This window comes from Athene cunicularia, assembly GCF_003259725.1.
Source record: "Athene cunicularia isolate RWA chromosome 1 unlocalized genomic scaffold, athCun1 chr1_part2, whole genome shotgun sequence".
Classification (NCBI taxonomy): Eukaryota; Metazoa; Chordata; class Aves; order Strigiformes; family Strigidae; genus Athene; species Athene cunicularia.
This window is the reverse complement of record NW_020799092.1, coordinates 16,680,687-16,704,336: the sequence shown is the minus strand read 5'-3', so window position 1 is coordinate 16,704,336 and position 23,650 is coordinate 16,680,687. Positions and strand designations below refer to the sequence as shown.

Sequence of the window (23,650 nt, the reverse complement as noted above, 5' to 3'; positions counted from 1 at the left end):
AATTTTAATATTTTAATTGCATCAAACTTAAATAGCAATTAATTTAAAAGTATATTTACCACAAGTAATGAGAACCTGACACGTTCCTCTGACACATCTCAGATAATTAGTTTGATAATGCATAAACCCACTAAGAACATATATGTAATTTAGCAGAGCTGCAACTGTTTTTTAATCATGCTGATTTAAAGGGCAAGTTTCAATCAAGCTGTTGGCTTTCAAGCAAAATTGCTGGTGAAGACAAATGGAAATTTTGCCTGAGTAAAAATGACAGGATCATGCCCTTCTCAAGAGAAACTGGTGTTTGCAGAGCTGCCTGCAGGACTGCATGCTTAATTCCTGTTCATTTAATTGAGCATCCAAACCCCTTTGAGAACTCTCAGCATTTTTATCCTTTCTTCCCATTGCTTAGAAACTTTTTTTAAAAGTGTGAAGGAAAAATCTAATGAGTGCAGATGTGTTCCGTTTACTGCAAAAATAAAAAAGATTATTTTACTTAAATAGACGTGAAACGATCTGAACAATTTTGTCATCTCCAGCAATAAAAATCCATATTAATATTGCTTTTTTCTCATTGAAAAAGTCTTTCTGTGCACTCAGAATAACTTCAAAAGTGGAATGAGTTTATTAACTATTGCAGAGCCAGTAAATGAGGAAGAAGACTTTATATTTTGTAGGTTCTGCAAAAATAATGACAATCATTGATAATGTAAGTTTCTTAATGGCTCATTGCTAACAAATTGTTTCTGGAACCCTTCAGTACATATTCACCTCTTTAAGAGTAAAAGAAAGAAACAAGATAGTATTTCTTATTTTTTTAAGGAATAAATAAAGAATGTGGATTCCGGAATCCAGGTGCCCTTAACAGACCATTCAGAATAGAATCCACTTGAAATAAAATAATATAAACTAACATATTTTCTCTGCAGGAGAGAAATCAAACTGTAAAATGGAAATCTCCCCATTTTCTTTCTCATAAAGCCTAATTCTTCCACAAATAAATATTCGGAACTGCCCAGCTGAGCCTGCTGAAATTATAAACCTTTGTAGATAACTACCAAAATAGATAGAAGAAAGGTAGTACTGCGTTAGGTCAGAGCTTGCAAAGCCAGAATTCAGTCCCAACTCTGTCATAGTCTTTCTTCATGGCCTGAGGCAAGTGACTTAATCTCTCGTACCTCAGCTCAGTAGCAGTATAATAGGGATTTTGTTCATTATTATTAATACCAGTTAGAGTTCTACCACAGGATTTATGAGCCTTAATCATGGATCAGAAATCATGGATCAGAAAAATGTCCCCATCCCTTTGACATGTTGCTGCATTTTAAATATTGGCGAGTAATACAGCCTTATGAGAGAGTATAAGGAGATGACAAGGTAATTATATTCAGCGTGACCGGTAGTGGTTTTAAAACACCATCAGGCTAACCACATTTCTGTAAGCACCATGAAATGCGGGATTCCTAGAAGAGTTGTAAAGGAGGATAATGAATAAGAGGTGCAGATATTTACAACATGGTCTTCCAGAGATTGAGAGATGGCACCAGAAAAATGATGGGTCATATCTGCTTGAAAAATTAATAAGTAGGTGATGGGGACTGACCTCTTTGGTTGACTGTAGGAAGAAGTTGACATTTCCTTGATGAAGGCAAGTCGATTACACTAATGAGCTAGATATTGGGACATCAGTCTACAGCTGCTGAGAGAAATGATGTGGTCAAAGTGATGTGTTAGGAAAATTATATTTCTAGTAGCATCCTGAATGGATACACGGAGAGCAAGATCACATTTGTAAAGGTCAGAAAAAGAAGTATTGTAGTAATAAAGGCATGAGATAATGAGATCCTGGATGGATGGAGAAAGAATATGCAAACCTTAGACATCCCCTGTATCTGTGGACACAGTGAGAGACATGAGATGGAGATATTGCACCAGTTGTTGACCAGAACAACAAGGAAAGTAATAGTGTTGCCTGTGATGATCAAGAGGGGAAGTACTGGAAAGAACATACAGTAAAGAAGGGAGAAGAACATTACAAATTCTGTTTTAGCTACGATAAGCTCAGGTTGATATCTGTATGTCTATGAGGGAGCATTACAGAGTACATGTAGGGAGACAAGTTTGTGTTAGAAGAGTGAATCTGACAATTGATACATTGAGATGGTAATGGACTCTATGTTTGTGATAGAAATTACCAAGGAATAAAATACAGAAAGAGGAAAGCCCCATGAACTTCTGGTAGAGCTGGGAGAAGTAGTGTCTTCTGGAAGACATGCAAAAGAAGCAGATTCAAGTGGTGCAAGAGAAGTGAATAATGTCATGGTAGCTGAAGAAGGCCACCATTTCTGGTTAATACAGCCCAGGAGTCTACTGAAGGCAGCTGACATGCTGCAGCAGATGAGAACAGAGTATTCAGACCATGCTGAAATTTGCCCCGTACATTAAGTAGAGACTTTGGCAGCAGCAGTTGCAAGGGAGAGGAAGCTGCACTGAACTGGTGGAGGGACACCAGGAGGTGTTTGCATTTGGTGTATTCAGAGATGTTGGTGATGAAAGGGAGGAGGGAAAAAGACATGGTATTTAGAGTGGAAAATAAATGTTTTAAGATGAAACAACGGTTTAAGATGAGAAGATTTTAAGAGGAAGGAGATTGAATGGTACTTGTGTTATGAGAGTAAAGACACAGAGGGGCGTGAGAGGTCAAGGAGAAGAGAGAACGAGAGGACAAGAACAGCCATAAGAAAGTCAGGAGATAGGGTATTGTTGGGATTCTAGAGGGCTTTCTGTGAGAGAATGGACATGTGAGCAATCCTGTGTGAGAACAAGACTGATAAGAGCCTCAGCCGAGCAAGAATGCGATAAGGATGTGACCCTGAATGAGGGTGGAGAAACTCGACGAGACAAACAACCCCCGTAAGGGGTTGGGACGGAAGAGGAAGTTCCACAAGGCAGGTGCCTGGCAAGGCTGATGTGGCACTTTTATCCAATCATAAGAAGGTTTAAAGAGCGGGCTAAGTTGACTGTCCAAACTTGAGGACTTGTACTGCGTGTTACTCACGTGTGCGGGAGAACATTATAAAAGGGCTGAATTAGTTGTAATAAACGGGCATTGCTTGATCACATTGGTCATGTGTGTGCTCAGCTCTCCCGCAGGGTATTACTGGTTCAGTGGTAAATAAAAAAAATGAGGGAAGAGAACTGCATAGGAGGTTTTTCATCTGTGGGAAAGAAGAATGAGGAAGGAGTTGTAGGAGAGGAAGAGGAAACAGAAGGCAAAGCTACTGGAAGAGGGAGATCATAATTTGTCAATTTTGTCATGGAAGAACTGGGTAAAATCCTGCATAACAGCTGAAGTGGAGGCTGGAGGAGGTGGGATGGTCTGAGGAATGAGCCAAACGTGGCAAAGAGGTGACTATGACTGTGAGTCTGAGATTTAACTGAGCTGAGCTGGAGTAGTAAGTCGAAGAAACGAGTGGAACTGAATGGGGGAACTAAGCATTTATAGTGGAGAGAGTTAGCCAGGCAGTGGGGTTCCCATTAGAGATGCTCTGATGTGTGAGACATAGCAGCGACCAACTGGTATGGGTCAGCTGGAACTTGGAATATCAGGGCAGGAGCAGATAGTGGAATGCAGGGCAAAAGGTCTATGAATGAAAAAGTGCAGCATGGATAACATCAGCATGTGGAGAAAGGAAAGAAATGATAAAGAGGGTGATAAAAGACTGAGAGTAGGCAACAAGAACTAAATGCTGATGATTTGAGGTGACAGAAAGGCCAAGCAAGCTTAGCATGAAAGTGGTGGCCAATGGTTGTTGCAGAAGGAGTCCACGGGATGGGCCAAGCAGTGGAGCAGGGGGATGGGTCGTGACTGCAGGGCCCAGTATGAAGCCCTGTGCCTTTTTGGTGACTGACAGGATCAAATGGGGTTGTAGTCTGAATGGAGGAGACACTAAAACATAAAGCTTAGGGTGCAGAGAAGTCCCTACCACTGACTCTCTTCTATAATTTGCCCAGCCTTCATGCTGTGAGTTCATCCTGTGTACCCTTACAGGGGTGTCAGCATGGTTCTTCCCAACAGGAGTCAGAGAGTTTGTGCAACTCTTGAAACAACCATGTTCCAGTCTCAGATTGAACCTCCAGTCTGGATAAACAAATATTAATTATGAATTCAGGATATTTTCCACAAAGTGGGGGGATGGAGAAAAGTATTTACAGAGCTGAGGGGCTTTTATGGAAGAGTTCTTTTCAGCCTGTTGGACCCCCATCCCAGTGCTTCTGCACTTCAGGTGCTGCAGTCTCTCAAAAAAATGTCAGGCCAGCTAGGGAATTTTGGGTCAGAAGTAACTGCTCAGACCCTGTGGCAATCTGGCACATGCCTGGTACTGCTCTGCTGGGCTAACAGTCAAATTTCTCCTTACTGAGTGGCCTGATATTGTTTGTAACCACTTCTGACTCCAGTGAAGGTGTAACCTTGGAACAAGCTGCAGTAGCCTAATATGCTTTGAGAGTGCCAGAGAATCCAGAAAACTGACACTCACACCTCCTTAAAACAGAGATGAGAGTCTCTTCCCAGTATCCTCACTTGCTTTTTCCAGCAGCTCTACCTCAGTTGTCCCTGGAGGGACTCTGCAATTGATATTGAGAAGGAAACTGTATGTGCAGAGCCGGGTGATTGTCAGCATCTCATCATATGGCAGGGAATGCGCTCAGGCTCTGAAACCCCTTCAGCCCCCTCTGTTCAGTGTGTCTGACCCACCTGTTCAAAAGTGCCCCATGATTCTTTTGTTTCTTACCATAAGCATGCAAGCTGAAACACCGTAACGGAACAGAGGTTCCAGGATATCCCATGTATATGGCAAAGTGGGTCCCATTAAGATATCCCACCAGATCGAGTGAAAGTCACTGAGAATCGCCTGTCACAGCCCTTATTTAATTCTGAGACCTTTTGTGGTTTTAACAGCAGATATTTCATAAAAAGGTTCCTAAATGTATTTCTAGACTTTCCAATAGTATGAAACAGTTACGCTAATTTTATTGGGTAACAGAAGCTATTTGAAAATATATTTTTCCTTTAATATGAATGTACAGTGTTTATCTCTGTGTCTCCCATTAATCAGTACATAACTTTGAATATGCAAAAGAGCCTTTATAATGTAGATACTTTTGCTTTCTGCCCAGTGGCCATTAATGACATAAATATTACAACAGAAACAAACAAAAAAAAGAACCAAAGATATTTTTCAATTGGATGTTGAAGGTATAAATTAAGATTACTTTCCTGACTTTGAAGGGGTGATGCTGATTTATGGTAGCTGATGATCCAATTGCATTGCTTTGTCTTTAGGTACTTTGGTCGTTCCCATTGAGACTGTATCTGAATACTGTACTTCTTGATCTTTAACCATAAAAAGTAATTCCACTGAAGAGTGGAATTATCCCTGTTTTACACAGAGGACAGTTGCCCAGCAATGCAAACATCCTGTAGGACAAAAGTTCACATTGGAAAGAAGTTTCTCATTGGTAGTCCCTAACTGCATGAGCCAGTGTTTTGTGTTAAATTTCATCCCTTTTCTATTCACCAGTCCTCAGGATTACCCAATTCTGCTCATAATGGTTATGGATATTCAATAATGGTTAAAGAGAGGCAGGAATGTTACAGTGATCAGAGAGACAAAGGAGCCAGCTAACAGGGACAGGGGAAATGGAAAAACTCAAATAGGTTAATGGGCTCAAATTGGGAAGTTGGATAATTTCCACCTCAGACTTCTGAAAGATGTGGTATGTAACACTGCAAGTCCAGTAAAAAGGATTTGCAATAAGTCTAATTAAGATGGTACATTAGGAATTAAAAGTAGCAAATCTGTGTTTAAAGAAAGGAGAAGAAGTTGTCTGGGCCACAGCAGACCTTTTAGTTTGATCAGAATAATACCAAGAAGTGTTTAAAGGAAGTTTGGAAAGAAAGATCAATTAAATGCACAGGTGGAAGTGAAATAAATAAGCAACATATGTTTTTCTATTTCAAGTGTGCCAAACTACCCTGATATATTTTGCTAGGAAGATAACTGGATTTTGAGACAAGAGAATGCCTTAGACCTAAATTATCAGGATTTTGGTAACGGATTTTATATTCTGCCCCTAAGGAAATGGTTTGTTACAATGTTATGGTAATTAATACACAATTTAAGGTGTGTTTAGAGAACTAGCCAAAGGAAAGCAACGAGTGCTGGAAGGGGAGTATCAAGATGAAGGTCAACAGTTGAGTTGATGAAGTAGGGGACCATCCTTATTTAATAATGTCATTAATGATACTGGAGTGGCGCCTGTAAGGCGAGGTGATGGCCCTTGTTGGGCTGGGCACAAAGGAGTGAACTGCCACAAGAATGAGATATCACCAAGTGAAAGAAGGCCTGGAATATTATATACAAAGAACTGGGTGATGTTGAGGACTGAGTGATAGGAAAGATGTGAGATTTCTTTCAATGTGAACTTTTGGTCCTGAAGGACATGTTTACATTGTTGGGTAAGTACCCTTTGTGTTGCATACTGGAATTCTCATCCCCCAGACATCCAGACTATGAGGAGATTTGGGCTCGGATGGTTTCCTCCCTGCCCAGGTACTGCAGCAGATTTCCTTTCAGGTTGGGAAATGTGCATGCCTGAATCTCACTCAACATGCAGTTGGGATGAGACCACAGAGCACACCTCAATAGGGACAAGGGGTTCATTAAGGTGCACCTATTCTGAAGTGCAGCCATAGAGCGGTGGAGCCATGATGAGGAGAAAGGCAGATGTGATTGAAGAAAAGAGCTGGCCAGATATTTCAAGTAGAGAAATGTTAGAGTCATGGGATAGGTGTTAAACAAGGCTTCTCTGTTACAATCTTTACTATTCTTGACAACCACCTCTGAGAAAGATGAATTTAAACCAGGTCCAGAGTGGGGCTATTAGTGTGAGGAGAGGCATGAAAAATCTATTTTACAAATATAATTGTTATCCAGAAGAAATGGGGTTAAACACAGGAGAGGGGGAAGATGCTTTTAAGCTAAGGACAACATTAACAGGGAAAACAGCTGTGTGAAGGCCATGAATGTATGTAGGCTGGAAGCTGTGCTGAAGTGGGGCTCTGGAAGGAGTGATGAGGCCACAGGACTTCTAACAGGTTTTAAGGATGAAGATGGATATATTTAGGAAGAGGGACTATATGATATACTTGTCTGCTCTGCAAGGAAAATGAATACAGTCTTTTTTAGTGCTGTGTCCTTGTGAAATGTGCCATAGGACTGCAAAGGATTAATTTATTATTACTATTAATTTCTCATTTTTTTTCCCCAAGGAAGAGCATATTCAGTCCTGTATCAAGCAGGACCTGATGGAAGGAATGTTTGTCACTGGGCTGCCTGGTACCAGACACATGTGTCTGGTGAGAGGGAAGGGACCTAAGACAAACCCAGCTGCACCATCCCAGCTCTTTCTTTCACCTAGATCTGAGCTGCACTTTGTTTCCTTCCTGTGACACCCCACACATCCAGGAAGGACTGGGGATGAGGACTGTGTGCATTTAATGCATATTTTACATAGCTTTCCTTTAGATAATGCAGTTAATAGAGTTTTTATTTCCTGTCTCCCTTGTCTGCTTTCATTTCATATTGCCTGAGCTCACTGACAGCAAAGGCCTGTTAGATTCTCAGCCATTTGTATTCATAAGCCTGGAGAATGCAGAGCCTTCGACTTCTTCATTAAAATAGTTTATATAAAATAAAAGAGAATTTCCGTACTATATTTAAACATTTGGGATGGTTGACAGCAGCAGAATTAAACTCTTATTTGCACATACTTAAATTACCATGGGATGTGTATTTCAGTTCACAGAATGTTCAGCCATTGGCTGGTGATGCTGGGTGAGTCTCCTTATAGTGGGAAAGATTTTGACACAGGATCCACCAGCTTTTGAGGGCCAAAGGCACCCGCTCCTGGGCTTTATTCACTTGTGTGTGCAGCAGCAGGCCTCAGTTCTTTCAGAAGTTTTTAGGAAAGGCCTTACAGGGAACAGAAAGGCCCCACAGCACTAAAAGTAGGAAGGCGTCATCTGGGATAGCCTTTTGGACTATAGTTCAGCTCCCACAAAACGTGGACGTAGGGCTCTATCAGTCAGTATGGAGCAAGACAAGCTGGGATGCTTTACCTGTCTGGATGTTTGGGGAACCTTGTCTGAGACTCCAGGCAGCAAAGCTGCATTTTGCGTTACTGAAAGTAAGTGTTACCCAGGCCTGTGCCTGAGTACCTGGAGAAGGAGCCTTCTACCTAAGGTGGATCGGAGAAAGAATTTTTGTTTTCTGCTTTTGTTGAGGAATGACCACAGCCTTATGGAGAGCAGTCCCCATGCTGCTCTGGGTGATCTGGAAAGGGTGGTGACAGGGACTGAGGGAGGGAGACTGGAGGCTGTTGGTGTTACCTCTATGGGCATGTCACATATGTGGGAGCAGCTGGATGTGAGTGAGGTCCTCTGCCTGTGCGCTGAACTGTGTGAATGTGAGACAGCTGCTTTTTCAGAGATGTGTATCTGTGGCAGAGGGACGCTATGCTAAGTCACTATACACTGCTGAGGGTTTGGAGCAAGGGCAGAGATAAATGGTTTTCTGTGCTCATTTATATAGACTTGAGACATCCTTTTTTATGAAATAATCTTTCATATCCAGGAGAGAAGAGGAATCCTTTCTACCTGGTGTCTGGAGGAGCCTCCAGTTTTCAAATGCCATTGGTCCTGGTGGGAAACTGGGAGAGGTAGCCACAGACTCCCAGCAGTGGCATCAGCTTTGTGGGAATGGGAGCATGACAACACTGTCTCATGCTGACCAGTCCATAAGGTCCATGTTTCTCATGATAAAGTGGCTGCAGAATGGGCTTTCACAGCATCCTGGACTCAGGACTTCAAAACCTCTGTTTGGGAAAAGCATGGGGAATTGTTTCAAATCTGAGTGAGGTTTTTAAACAGGAAGTTTAGTGGGGAAAAGCAGGGCAACTCAAGTGTCTTCAAGAGAAGGAGGGAGAGTCTCCTTGAGTGGCTGAAGGGAGGAGAGGTGTATGTCAACGTAAGGTCTGGCCTCACACTGAGCGACAGCACTACAGGTATGACTTCTGCCTTCACCCCAACCTTTCCCTCTTATCCCTGCAGTTAGGAACCTGTCCTGTCCTTACTGGTGTCCCCTGCACTCTGTGCCACACCAGAACCGGTGACACATCCTTCCCTTCTTGTTCATTAGTCACTGGTAGCATCCCACCTGTGACACAGCAACTGATTGCATTGTCAATGAAGAAGAAGCAGCAGGAGCAGATGAACTTTAGCACCAAAGTATTCTTTTCCTGTGCATGTCTCTAAGAATACAAGTACAAAGAGGGAGAAAGGGGGAAGAAGCAGGATTTCTCTTACCAGAAAGTTGCCCACAGTGCTGAGACATGGACAAGTCTTCAGGCCCAAGCTCTGCTTTGCCTGCTGCCAGCCTTGCTTCAAACCAAGGGATTGTGGCATCCATTTGGTACTGTTACCATACTTCAGCCAGGGTGTAGTTTTTGGCTGGCAGCATTAGGATGACTGGAAGGACATATCTTCTTTAAAGATTCTCTTCCCTTTGAATGTAGTTTATGGCATTTTGGGAGTTCCTGGACCTGCATTTTGAGGTGACCTGCACTTGATTGCTGTGGTGGGATGGTACATTGTATCTGTCACCTAGAAAATTGTTTGAATGTTCATCTTGGGCAAGTGAGTTAGGCACTGAAATATCTCCTCTGAGGACTAAGACTTTTCAGGCTGCTTGTGATAGTATTTCAGTGCATGTCTTCAGGATTCCATATTTTAAAATGAGATCCAATTGTTCAGCTCTCAGAGGACACAAATTGCCCCATTTCTATCCATCCTGGTATCCATTTACACTGGGTAGGACACAGTCCTAACACTTAGGGATCAGGTACGAGCACCTCTCCATTCATTTCAACACTTTCTTTCCAGAGTTTTGGTCTGTGCTAAAGTGTGCTTTGACCTGCACCCCTCCTCTGGAGCAGGAGAGTATCATTCTGTGTGGCGTCAGAAGAGGCCACAGAAACTTTCTGATAGAATTTGGTGGAGCCTGGTTGGTGAACAGGTGGGAGTCCTTGAGCTTGTCTCCTACATCGTGGACCCCGTTGTTGTGACAATGTATTAACCAAGGCCATTGGGGTCTGCAGACTGGGCTGCTATATGCTGCAATTTCACAGCCATAGCATTTATCACAGAATCTACTCCTTAGGGCAGGTCAGTGCTCCTGAGTTTAAGTTTTCATTTGAGAAAGTTTTGCTATCCATCAAAGCTATGGCAATGACCTTCAAAGTTGACATCACAGTTTAGGCATCTGTTGCACAGATATTTGAACTGAAAGGTAGAGACAGCATTTAAAAAATGATATAAATGGAGGAAATAGGTCGGGAGTCCTCTATAGTAATTAACAGTTTCTTTTACTGTCAGGCTGTTCTGTTTCAAAGGCTAATATCAATTATTTTTCCTTTGTTTCTAAGGGCTTGGGAGCTGAGAAGTGACTCCTCTGACATTTCAGTATATTGCTGTAAAGAATATGGAGAAAGTTTTCACATGAAACATATAAGAGCCAGAGTTTTACCCATCACAGATGCCAACCTGGTTTCAAAGGATTTAAGAAAGCTTATTGTCTGCCATGCTGTTTGTTTGATGTTTTTCTGTTGATACATTGTCTTCATAGCTTTTTCATCCGCTAATTGATGTATGGCTGTATATACTGGTCTTTCAGCTGTGCTCAAGTTTTATGTTAGACACAGTACCTTGTTTATTCATGATTATGTTTCTATTTAAAGGTTTAGGAAGGTAAGACAGAGGTATGTTTGTAGCTCTCATGGCTTTACAGATAACTTTATTGAAATGAACCAAGGGAAAGCAGAGATGCAGCAAATACCTGAGCACTCAGGCATCCTGAAAAAAAAATGACTTGGTAAGGTGATCACTGGAGTCTGTTGTTCATCTCACTGGAGCATCACGTTTCAAGCCAGAAGGTGACAATTCAACTTCAGTGATGAAGGTGAGGTCGGTATGGGAATGAAACCATTGGGACTGAAAGCTTGGAGCTGTGGAGAAAAGAAAATGGAGACAAAATTAGAGGAGACTTACAGGAGATAGAAGGAAAAGAGAGGAGGAGAACAGAAGCATCAATGAGCAGAGACAGCAGTGGCTAGAAGGAGAACAGGTCTTTTGTTGAGTATGAAGGCCAGGATTTGACCTTGAACAAATGCCAAAATAATAGCAGGTACATAAAGACCATGTTTCCCCTTTGCTAGAAAACTGTTATACTGATAGCATGTTTTTGGAAGGTGTGGGGAGACCCTGAACTCCAAACCTGCCTGTGAACCAGACTTGCCATGAGATTTTTCTGTCAAAGATGTATTTGGGTCCTCACTGTAGTATGGGCAGGACAAGGACAAATCTGTGACCAACCCTGTGAATCTTGAAAGGGTAATTTCACCTGACACTTAAGTCTTTGCAGATCCTCCTTGGGGCCAAGTCTTCCAGAAGAGCACTTCTGAGCAAGTTTTCCTCCAGAAACTGAAGAAGGAGCCAGAGTCCTTTGGAAAGCCCTGCATATAAATATCTTGTTTAGTTAGTCTAATAAAGGTATTACTAACAGTGCTGCTTGGAGGATTTATTGAGGGATTTCACTAAGACAGTGTTAGCAGTGGAATTATAGTCATTCTCTGGTAAGACCTTGTCAATGTGAGAGAAAATAACGTTGATCCAATCAGCGATATTTTACAGGATCAATGTAATATTCCTTTGCATAATCACAACCAAAGGATTATGGGCCTGTGCTGGGAGTGACGAAGGATCACTTGACAGATCACAGCCTCATTTGTTTTAAAAGTGTGCATATATACCCCTGTATCTTAAATAAATCAGGGCTCCTTCAGGCCAGAGGCATTATTTTTAATCTATTGCTTTTAAACAATATTTTGGACTACATATATTTTTCATCGCTCAGCTATACTGAAGCGTCTTGGTATGACTGTGAGATAATTCCCTCTGCAATCCAGGAAGCCAATGTACATGAAATGGGAGAGGAGGCCCCGAGGCGGGCAGGAAGGAAGAGAAGGCAAATCAATATACAGCACGAGCCTTATAGCCCAGACATCATAAGGGACCCTGAATAAGTTTGTGTAATTGAGCTTTTGGATAGCGCAGCAATTCCTCCAAGGGGAAAAGACCATTGCAGATGACACTGAATTCAGGAGGCTCAAGAGCATACTGTGGTATACTGGGAATAACTTGTAAGAAAACAAGACCTCCTCATTGTTTACGCTACTATCTTCATTTTTCAAGATCCCAGCGTTGCTCTACTGCCTTAATGACAGCTTTGTCACGCATTGTGGAGGCCCTAAATCCCTCTACTGGCTGCAGTTACCTAGATATCCCCCTGGCTTTAGTGAGGGTTCATCTGCTGAGGAAGAGGAGCAGTCTGTCTGATAGCTTCACTGCCTTTGACTGACTGGTTCCTTCGGATTTGCGTGTACATCTCAGTGAATGATGGAAAGGGAAAACAGTAGCTGAGGTGCAGAGCAATGGCTCAGCTCACTGATAATATCAAGGGCCATTCAAACTCCAATCTTGTGGTTTCAGATGACTTCAACTGCAGGGCTGCAAAAGTTATTTGGAGAAGAAAAAACAGCTATTACAAGTGACATTTGAAATTAGATGGGACACAGCTCTTGTGGAAATACAGCAGGGATCAGCTTGTTTCTATCAGCGGTGAGGACAGGTAACTGAACATGTCCCTTCTGCCGTCATGGGCAGACTATAGCCTGTATCAAAGCCTATAGCTTTGCTAGGAGGTTGTGAGTAGCATGGGGCATGTGTACACAGGAGTATGTGAGAGGATGCAAGAGCCAGTTGGAATTAGCTCCTTCAAACGAGCTCAGGACAGGGTCAAGACCCCCAGGAGACTGTGGTGTCTGCAGCTTTGCCTTGCATCAAGAAGCAAGGAAAGGGGAAGAGAAGGCAGGGCCAGGGTTACAGTGCAATACAGACAGATCATAGCTTCCAAGCAGCACCAACACCTGTCAAAGTCGCCTTGTTAGCCTTGCCCTTGAAGGCTGACGTCTGACAATGCAGGTCTTCCCCAGCCATCACTGTGGGGTGATTTATGGAGGAAGACTGGCTTGATGGCTCCCCTTTGTGCTGCCTGATGCCTCCTGTGCTCCATGGCATGTGGCAGGGAAGCAGCCACACACCCCTTCCTTGTGCAGACTGTGACCCCCGGCAGTGCTCTGCCTCTGTGGGCTCTTGCTGCCCATGGGAGAACTTATCTTGCTTTGCTGGTGGCTGTTTCCATAGGATCAGTGTAACTCTGCCCTGCGTGCAAGCCCTGGGATGTCGCCATGGGTTTGGCACCATGGGTAGCACCAACATGACAGGACAGGCTCAGGTTGCCAAAATCATTAAGTGAGAGTAATCATGGTTCCTTTTTTTTCCCTAGCTACCTGGAATAATCAGCAATCAGATTGCTTCTACAAAATGCATCACTGAGTGCCAGCCACCAAAGCCCTCAGACATATTTATATCCTTGCAATTCATGGCTGCCTGTCAGCTGTTCTGTTGGTAAGCCTGTAGGAAATCCATATTAAAACAAGGTTAAGAGTTCTGACTTAAACTGAGAAAAGCATGAAAGATCAAAGCAAATCCCTCCTGATTGTTCATTGCACAAGTTTGGGATGGACCCTTCTTTGGGATTTTCACTCTTAACTCTCGGTGTCCTGGCTCTGGTGAGCCTCCTCAGATCATGCATCTTTCTGGACTTGCATATTTCCATGTTAGGTGGATCCATAGGCATATGATGAGCATGCTGATATAATTTGCATTTTAAAGTAGTCTTAAATAAGCTCTCATGTCTGCAGCTGGGCTTTGAGAGTGTTGCGTTCCCTGGAGTTAGCCCAGGGCAATGTGCTGAAGATCACACATAGATTTTACTCAGTTCTTGCTCAAGCAAAACTGCTTTTAAGTTCAGGGTAGCACAGTCAATCTTGCTGAAGTTGGAAGCAAGCATGCCTTTGACTTCAGTGGGACACAGATTTTGCCCAGCATTAGTTTCTGCTTGTGAAAAGACTTGAAGTAAAAATGGAGAAAGGCCTTCTAGACTAATCACTCCTTGCACAGGTTCACTGCCATGTGAGTCCCCTGAAATAGTTCCCTGAGTTGAGCAGGATGTTTGCCTAGAGAAAAGGACCTACATACAAGGCAAGTGCCATGTAACACTTGCATTAATGTTTTATTTGTTGGTATAATAAAACCATGTCAACATTCAGTCTTGCCAAATTCCACTTGCCTGTTTGGCTGGGATATGTATTTTTTCCAGAGGAGGGAGTAAAATGATGTTAATTTGTTTCTTTACTACACTCCTGGCAAGGAAGAATATTTTGTGCCTGGGCTGATAAATTTTCAAGTGAATTTTTTAAGGCTGTTATTCTGAACCACTGCCCAAAAAAGTCCAAGAAAAAATAATCTTGAGATTTTATATCAATTTATATAACTACCTTTACAAATGAAAATGTTGGGTCTTTCCTTGAATAGTTCAATATGCCTCTAACATCGCAATCTCTACAGAACTCATTTCTTCTGTGAGAGCTGCAAATGTAAATGTTCCCTTTCAAACAGTGTCACTCACAAATAAATAACGCAGATCTTCCTTGATGCACGTTGTGTCGACCAAATAATTTCCATCATCTTATGCTTGTTACTTTTTCATTTTTCCCAGAGGGATTTACAGTCATTACGAGTCACTTTCCATTCTGACTTGTAGCCTAAGCAATTGAACATGAGTGCAAGGCTTTGGTAAGAGCTGCTCACTGCAGTTAAGTGCGACTCCTGTTAATAAGCAGGTAAGGTCAGGCCTTTAAATTGTAAACTCTTTGGGGGGGCTGAGCTACCAGGCTGTTACACAGGCTGGAGAAGTGTACCATGATGTTCATGTCACCGAAATTTTTATACCATCCTGCTGCCATAGCATCTAAGCACAGACCTGCACATCTCCACAAGGAAATACAGCTCAGAAACTATCTGGAATAGATATGCCATGTATTATTAATTACCCAGTTGAACTATCTATAGTAATATTTGTACTATGCCCTCTGCAGCTCTATTCCCCCCACCCTTTTAAAAACTTCATTTGAATATTATTCTTTATTTTAAGCTGCCTGGTGACGCCCAGGCTTGAGGAGATTAATTCCCACTATAGGCAGGGAAAGTTGGACACTTCTGTGCCTGCGGTCCTTGCCGTTATGCGGGCTTATTCAGCAAAATGGCCGATGCGGGCAGAAGATGTGTAAATCAGCGAGTGCTGCAAGAAGAGCACTTAATTGAAGCTTTATCAAGTGCCTGCAGAGCTGACCTCCGAGCAGCAGCTGAACCACAGTTGGGATGGGAGCGAGCCAGCAGCTTTCACTGATGACTAAGCCTGTGTGCTGGGAAAGGATTTGCTTACAAAACTTGCCGGCTTTACCCATGGGTGGCAGAGCACTGCATAGCTAGGGGTGACTTAAATCATTCTGCTTAACTCACTTAAATTGTTCCTTTCAGCACAGATTCATAGCTCTTAGTACACTTTGATGACTCTGTAGCTGTGTACAGGGGATTTAAGTTAAAGCCAGACTGCCAACTGTCAGGGTCAGCACGGTGCTAACGGTACAGGGGGATGTCAGACCGTATGGCAACACGATGGCACGTTCAGGCCAGTGAAATCCAGCAGGTCTGGCATTGGAAGAGTAGATCCAGTGTGTTTCCTATCCCTTCTGCATGAGCATCTTCCTGCCCTGCATGTCTGCAACTGTATATATAGAGACAGACAAATAACAGTTGTAGATATTTGCCTGTTGAGAAAGTTCCCACCAAACTATGCAAGCATACTAACGAAAATAAAGCCCTGCAGGTTGAAGTCAAAAGGACGATGAACTGCATAACATTTCACAAAGCCGAAAATAATGAAGGACCAAATTAATTTGGAGATAAAACTGAAACAATCTTAACAGGTAATTTGGAACTTATTAACAACATTTTACTACATGTCTGCAAAAAGCTGTGGTACTATACATGATAAAGAGCACCATATTGTTAAAAACTACAATAACTTCATTGTGAATGGAAGTAAAAGTAGCAGAAAATAATTATGAATATGCCTGTTCTCACATACAGGAAGAAGAAAGGGCAACATACTGAAATATCTGGAAATTAGAAACTAGGAAGGGTAAAAGCTAGATAGGAAAAGAAGTAAAGAAGGGAAAGCTATGTGTAGCTGAGTTAATACAGGAAACAAAGCTCCAAAAGCTATTAAAAACCAGACACCTCAAGTAAATTATTATTATATACTCTATAATAGCAAAGCATATTAATGATAGAAATGCTAACAATAGTATTTGTCTTTTGCCAAATGGAAATGATTAAAAAACCCCAGTGGAAATCAAGGATATATTTAATAATTATTTTTATTCTTCTTTTGGAAAAAAACAAGGTGAGTTATTCTTGCCATATGATGACAACAGAAGGCTTTCTTCTCCAGCAGTAATTTAGACTGGTGGGGTATGGTTAATAAAGTCAGTCATTTTAATTTAATAGATTTGAATAATTTGATACTAAGAATTTTAAAAGAGCTGGCTAAGGAAATTTCCAGATTCAATTCATACAAATGGTGATTTTTAGAATTTGTCAGGATACTGGTGAAATATCAAAGACCTAGGAGAAAGATGATATTATTCAGTCTCAAAAAGTGTAAATATAGAAATAGTAGGAAAAGTAATGTAGCAGCTAATGTAATTAATAAATTAATAATAAATTAATAAAGAATTTAATGCAGATATGCTAACTAATGCTAATCAACATGGATTTATAACAATAGATCTCATTAAACTAATTTTTGTTGATAAAGGCGCTAGTGTTGATTGAATATTCCTTCTCTTCTTTTAGGCACTTAACTCAGTACCAGGTGACATTTTGATTAATAAGCTACAGAAACCAACATGATGCATATTAAATGGATTAAAAGCTAGCTAAATTGTAGAGTTTAAAATGAAATTTTCCATAGATGTAAACCAGATTTTACAGGGTGTTACAGGTAACAGCTTTTTGCATTAGGCTAGTTACCATTTTTATAAAAGAACTAGAAAAAAACCATGACAAAGTGATGCATAAAGTGTACTAGTAATAGTTTGGGGAGTGATAAATAATAATGAAAACCATGTAACTCTGGTTTATGGAAAATGGTTTAGACCTCTTTGTAAAGTGGGCAAAACCAGTGTGTACTTCAGGGACATGTGTTTGGGACAGTGAGATGGCATATAGATATAGTTGATCTATCCTCATGTCTGTACTGGAAGCAAATTATGTACCTCAGCTGTGCCTCGGATGACATGTCTTGGAGTACTGTTGGTCCAGATATCATCCCTGCATAGCACTCACTGGGCTACAAAGGCTTCATAAGGCTGATAATACTTGTTTTGCAATGATGTAATTTTTGTGGCTTTTCCATTTTGACAGTCAAAGACTCAGGAAAGGTTGAGACAGCGGAGAGGGTTCAGGGCAGAAGTGACAGTGCCATTGAGGAGGGCATGCTCTGTAATGCGAGACTTAACCAGCTCAACCAGCCAAGCTTAACAAAGAAAAGATTGAGGGGTGGCTCTATCATAGGCTATAACACTGCGTATGGAAAGACAACCTGCTCAGAGAGGACCCAAGATACTGGGCTCATCACACGTGGAAGGCTGGGGTTAAACCAGCTGAATTCAAGGGAGATAGAAAGCCAACAATGGTTAATGGTTCCCGGGTTAGCAGGGAAGGCATTAACCCCAGGAACAGCTTGCTCTCAGAGGTGGCAAATTCTCAATTGAAAACGCTTTGAAAACTGAGATTGTACCTTCTGAACAGAAATGAATTCAGGACAGTCCTGTGGCCTTTACTCTACTGGGTATCTGAGTGAATAATCACAGAGCTGCCTTCTGGGCTCATAATTTATGACTTAACATTACACGTAAGTTGTGGCACTGGAAAATGAGTGCCTGACACCAAGAGTTCAGATTTTATGTGTCAGCCAAGGGTTTTTCTGGCTTTCCTGAATGTAGATCAAAATTCGTAGTATTTTATGTAAGTACAGAAAGTCAAATGCATCCACTTCAAAGTACACATTCTTACTACACTTTGTAACTGGGTGGATCTGGTGGTGTAGCAATGCAGTAACGTAGGAGCACTTTTAATGCAGGGCCATATTCTGCTGCTGCTCTGAGATCAAGCTGAGAGGATTTTATCAAATTCAGCAGCATTTTAGCATAGTGTAACTCAGAGCTGAGTTTACCCTGGCAAGCCAGCACTGCCAGTTGTCCCACAAGAAGGGGTGTGGTGGGTGATGACAGGAGCAGGCAATAAAAAAGAGAAAGAATATAAGGGAAAAATAGAGAAGAAGGATAGATGGAGGAAAACCATCAGGAGCGTGACGGAGGCGAGAAAGCAGAAAAATGGGAAAGCTATATTTTAAGTCATATTTTTGTGTACATAAGAAAAAAAAGGGAGAGAAGTGTTGCACAAAAAATAGAGATTCAGAAGTGGGAGACCAGAAGAGGAAGAGCATGTAAATAAAGGAGGGGGAGGAAGAAAAGGAGAGGAAAGAAAAACATGTTTGTTAGTCTTCGTGACCTTCTGTTACACTCACTGAATTATTTATTCTGATATTTGCTGGTATCTTCCTGCCAGCCATTTAGTGTCACGATATAAATAAGAGCAGAACCCCGTTACTGCTGTTCCTGGAGGGATTTTGATGTTAAATGGCAGTGGTGCGCCTCCCCCCACCACCCTGCCATTAGGCGATTATGAATTATATGCCGAGTGCCTCTAATAACTAAAGGGAAAGGGCTGCTCAGCACATTTGGAATGTAAATCTCATTTTTTTCTCTTTTGTAGGTCATGAAATGCAGCCCTCTTGTAAACCCCTGTGCTCAGATCACAAGCTCCTGCTGCACACAAATTCCTCAGCCTATCTTCGGTGCGGGTGACGTTTCACCCAACACTAAACCTCCCAGCATCCTGCAGGCTTGAGATAAGATTGTTATTATTATTATTATTTTAAACACAGACATGCTGTATCGTGTCACTTAAAAAATCCTACATAGATGTTATACATATGGGAAAACAGGCCATTAAAAACCAAGATTTGCCATCTTTCAGTTAAAAAGTAAAAACTTAATTTATGTTTTTCTCCAGCCTGCAGATAGTCACAGAATGCAATTTGCAGGGATTCAGCACTTACTGGCCAGAACTTCGGAAGTGTTCACTGCCCAGCCCTTCTCAAGTAACCCATATAACAGAGCAAGCCGTTTTGGGCTCCATATTTAGTTCCTGAGCTCCTGCATCTCCTGTCCTCCTCAACTCGTTTGCAGAAGCAGGTTCTGGGCTGTTGCATGAGGAGGAAGTGGCCTCTGGGGAAGATAGTGCCGTGGTTGTGCTTTGCAAGAAGTGAAAGGGAGGGAAGAATCCCTTAAACACAGATGAACTGAATGCTTTGCTTTATGACTGGGGGCATTCAGTTTTAATTGAGGTCGTGGATGGTCAGCTTTTGTTTTCTACTATACTGACATGATGGGACATGCGGTTCAGACCTGGTTTTATTTTGGAAGAGTGAGCCAGGTATGTAAGCAGTTAGAAGGAGGCGAGGCAGGTAAAAGGGAAGCAAGCAGAAGTTACAATTACTTGGTGTTTGTTTTGCAGTTTCTGTCTCACTTTTCCACACCACTTAAATCTCTCTTAAACCCTTAAAATAGAGTTCTGAGAGTGACATGGTGCTGAGGCCTTGGTGCTGGCCAGTTTCACCTTATCATATTTGCTCAGAACATTTCCAGCCCAGCAGAATCACATTGCTGACAGCCCTGCACAAGCTCCAAGATACTTCCTTGCTTGCAAATTAAGTTTTCTCGGCAAGCCATCCTGCTACTTCAGTTATCAACACTGGAGAACGGATGTCCTAAGGGACTCAGAACGGACTATGCAGTCTCTCACCCATGGGTTTTAATTTGACCTTGCTCGCATCACTAGTGACCAAAAGTTATTACTGTAAGTGGCTTATGTGAAATGTATTGGTCTCAGTCAATTATTAGCAGACAGTTGTCTGCATTACCAAACCACCATCACAAATGGTGCTTTTTTGGGAAGTCTTAAGCAGAGCCAGGGTCAGTACGGCTGGACTAAAACCTCAGCAAAAGCGCAAGGAGAACAGACTTTAAGTTTTGTGCTTATGTACTTTCAAGAGCATGAAAATAACACAAGCTGTAAAATAGCTGCAAAAGCTATTTCAGGCCTGCATAAATTAGAGAAGTCTTGGGCTGCTCCAACTTATGCATGGGATGGTCCCACTCGCCAGAGAGCCTCCATCTTCAGAAGATACAAAGGTGGCATAAAGTCTTTCTGGAAGCTTCTGCCCCCCTCTCTGCTGAGGCAGGGCAGAGACTGGCAACCCAGGCTGTGCCCAGCATGTCTTTTTTTACCTCGTGTGCCAATGCAACAACATGCTCAGCTTTGCTCTATGCAGGGTATCACACTATGGACAAATCAGGATGCTGTCTGCCAGGTCTTTCCAAGCCATAGAGCACCATCAGATGTGCTATGACTACCCAGAGTTACTTGGCTTCATCGGGGTACAGATGGGGTGAGATGTAGAGCCAGAGCCATGGCCCAGAAGGAGGGAGAGCAGTTGGGCTGTTTTGCTTGAAGTGACAGGCAGCAGTTTTCCAAGCTGGGGAAGGCTTGCAAGAATTGATCTGGAAAGTCAAAATAGCTCATTTTATGCAGAATCAAGACACCAAAGTAGACAGTTTGAATCAGCTGAAAGCTCCTGTTTTAGTAACTGAGATATTTAATCCTGATTTTGCTTTATTTATTCATTTATCTTGGTAAGCCTGTATTGTCTACCACTTGCTGCTAAATCTCCAGAGCCTCCCTTCTTCCACCACTCTCCTCTCCCCAAGCCCTGACAGCTGTGCCGTGCTTGAAATGTCGCAGTGCACAGCTATAAGAAAAGAGCAGTGGCAAGCGCCTTCTTGGAGGCTGACCCTTCGACATTACTTAATCATGTCTTTATAGCTCTCCTTACAGTGAGGGAAAGCTTTGCTCCATGTCTGAACTCTGGCTTCTTCTGCAGCTGTGTGTAGTCCTGCAGTCATGGGTACAAACTGGGTCCTCCTGTCTGCTCACCCTTATAGAAACAGTGCCCTGTATGCTCTTCATTGGGGTGATTTAGGGTGCAAGATGCTTCACATGGCTCCCTATGCAGCAATGCTGAGCAGAGGCCAACGAAGCTCTACTGCTCTTGCTAACTGTGTTTTCACCACAAGGCCATCTTTGTCAAGCTGAACATGAGTTGCACAGAGGTGTTTGTGTCCCCCAACCATCAGTGTCATGGTAGCACATCAAGGGAGGTGGTATGGTGGCAGTGAGGCTCACTGAAAGGGATTCTCCAAAAGAAGCAGAAAATGTGGGCAGGAGTATCTTGGTGGACCTCAGTGGAGCTGCAGCATGGCATAGATATTCTGGGGGAGGCTGCAGGAGCCGTGGCCCTCTGTTAGCATCTGCTGATGCAGCACATGGCCCGTGTGGCACTGCCATGTGGTGCCAGGTGGAAATCCTCGAGGTGCAGTTCATCTGGGCAGACACAGCTTGGGAGACCTGAAGTAAATGGTGGTTTCTGTAAATGAGAAGGGCATCACCAGACTGGAGGAGTACAGCTTGCTGGTCATGGTGCTGCCAGTTTATGGTAAGGTCTGCTGATCAGAAAAATTATGCAGCTTTCACCTTCCAGAACGCAGAAATTAAAATAAAATAATTCCATCTCAAAAGCATTAAAATTAAACCTCAGCATGAGATTTCTACCAAGGGACCCAGCAGAAGGTCTAGTCCCTAGTTAAGGACTGTGTATATAATCTGGGGTTGATTAATGTGATAAGGAAAAAGACTGCCCTAAAGCATAAAGTCTAAACAGCGAAAGAATTATTGAGATCTTCTGTTTTCCTTATTTTGCCAAGACACTCAAGATGCCTTGTCCGCAATCACACAAAAATCTGAGCTAGAGTTGGAAATATGTCCAAAAATCTTGACTACTAATGTTATGCCTTAGCTATAAAAGCATCCTTCCTTCCTAAATTAGTCAAGTATGGTCTACACAGGGAACAAAGAGAAATGTAGACTTTTGTCGCCAGTATTATAAATCTGAATAGAGCCTTAGGTCAGTGTAATCAGACATACGGAAAAAAGAAGGATGACATCTCTATGACATGGTTGAATTACTGGCATTGCAGAGCTGGTCAAATATTTTTTTCATAAAAGCTAAGCTTATCAGTTTGGGGGACAATCAAAAGTTCTTGTGAATTTTTGCCTAGTGACAAAATAGTCACTATAGTATTAGAAGATAAGGGTCAAGGGAAACAGAGGGGTGAAAAAGTAGCATTTTTTTCAGTGCAAAAGTATCACTGGAAATGATGGCAGTTTTTAGTATTCTTAAAACAGACTTTCATTTTTTAGGGAATATTTGTCAAGGAAAAAATGATCCAGTTAAAAATATTAAAAATCAAAGCATTTCATTATGGTTTGACCAAAACATTCTGGGTTGACCTAAAATTAAATTTGTTGTCTTAACATTTCACTGAAAAGCTTTAAAAATTTTATTCATCTTGATTCAAATTTAATTTTTCCTGATTTTTCTATTTAGCCAACTGTATCTGATGGATCATTCTTTACTAAAACAACATCTTTACCTTTGCTAGTTTGATCTTGCACACTTAATTTGACACTAAATATATTTTTGGTTGACAGTTTCTAGTAGATATTTTTGAATGTAAAAAAAGGCAAAAAAAATTTGAAAATTAAATGCATTAAATTTTCATAATGTGTAACTTTATTATGGGTCTGTAAATATTTCATCCCACTTTGGTTCCTCTAAAACATCCTTCAGCCCATTGACTCTAGCAATGGGTCGGGTAAACATCTTGACCTCTATCTACTCAACTTAAAAACCCTATAAATAACTTTTATTGGTTTCTGTCCTCTGCAGCTATACAGAGTGTCACAGCTAAGAATGTCATTGCACAAAAATGACAATTATATTTTCTTTGGTTTTTTTTTTTTTTAATTTTATTTTATTCTTACATAGCTTATAAACTGCAAAGACAAGAAAAGTCAAAAGGAAGGTCTTCATTCAAATAAAGGTAAAATCCTGCTGCAGACAGAAAAGTGACTTTGGAGGAAAATTACATCACCAGGCTCCGTATTTATTCTCTTCAGTGGCATCCAGATCAAATTTACTTGGTTTTCAAGGTGATGTTTCTAACCAGCCAGCCCTTAAACTCAAATTGGGATCTGAAAGTCAAGCTGTGTCCTTTCTGACTCATGCATAATCATCCTTAATAAAGTTTCTACAGACAGGATTTAGCTGACAAGTTGGTGTTTATCATACACAAGACAAAAACATTAATCCAAGTCTTTCATCCATAGCTAGGCTGACTCTTCATCATTAATTGGTTAAATGCATGCTATCTGTAAAGCAAGCCAGAACAAGATGATATGAAGAGCAGATCTGCTAAGATG

The 23,650-nt window shown here is 41.7% G+C and overlaps 1 protein-coding gene across 2 annotated transcripts in view; it reads left to right on the top strand.

The window, feature by feature from the left end:
• Nucleotides 1-23,650, top strand: part of TMEM178B (transmembrane protein 178B) — a 220,517-nt gene that overhangs the window by 7,968 nt on the left and 188,899 nt on the right. The gene's annotated exons all lie outside the window — the stretch shown is intronic.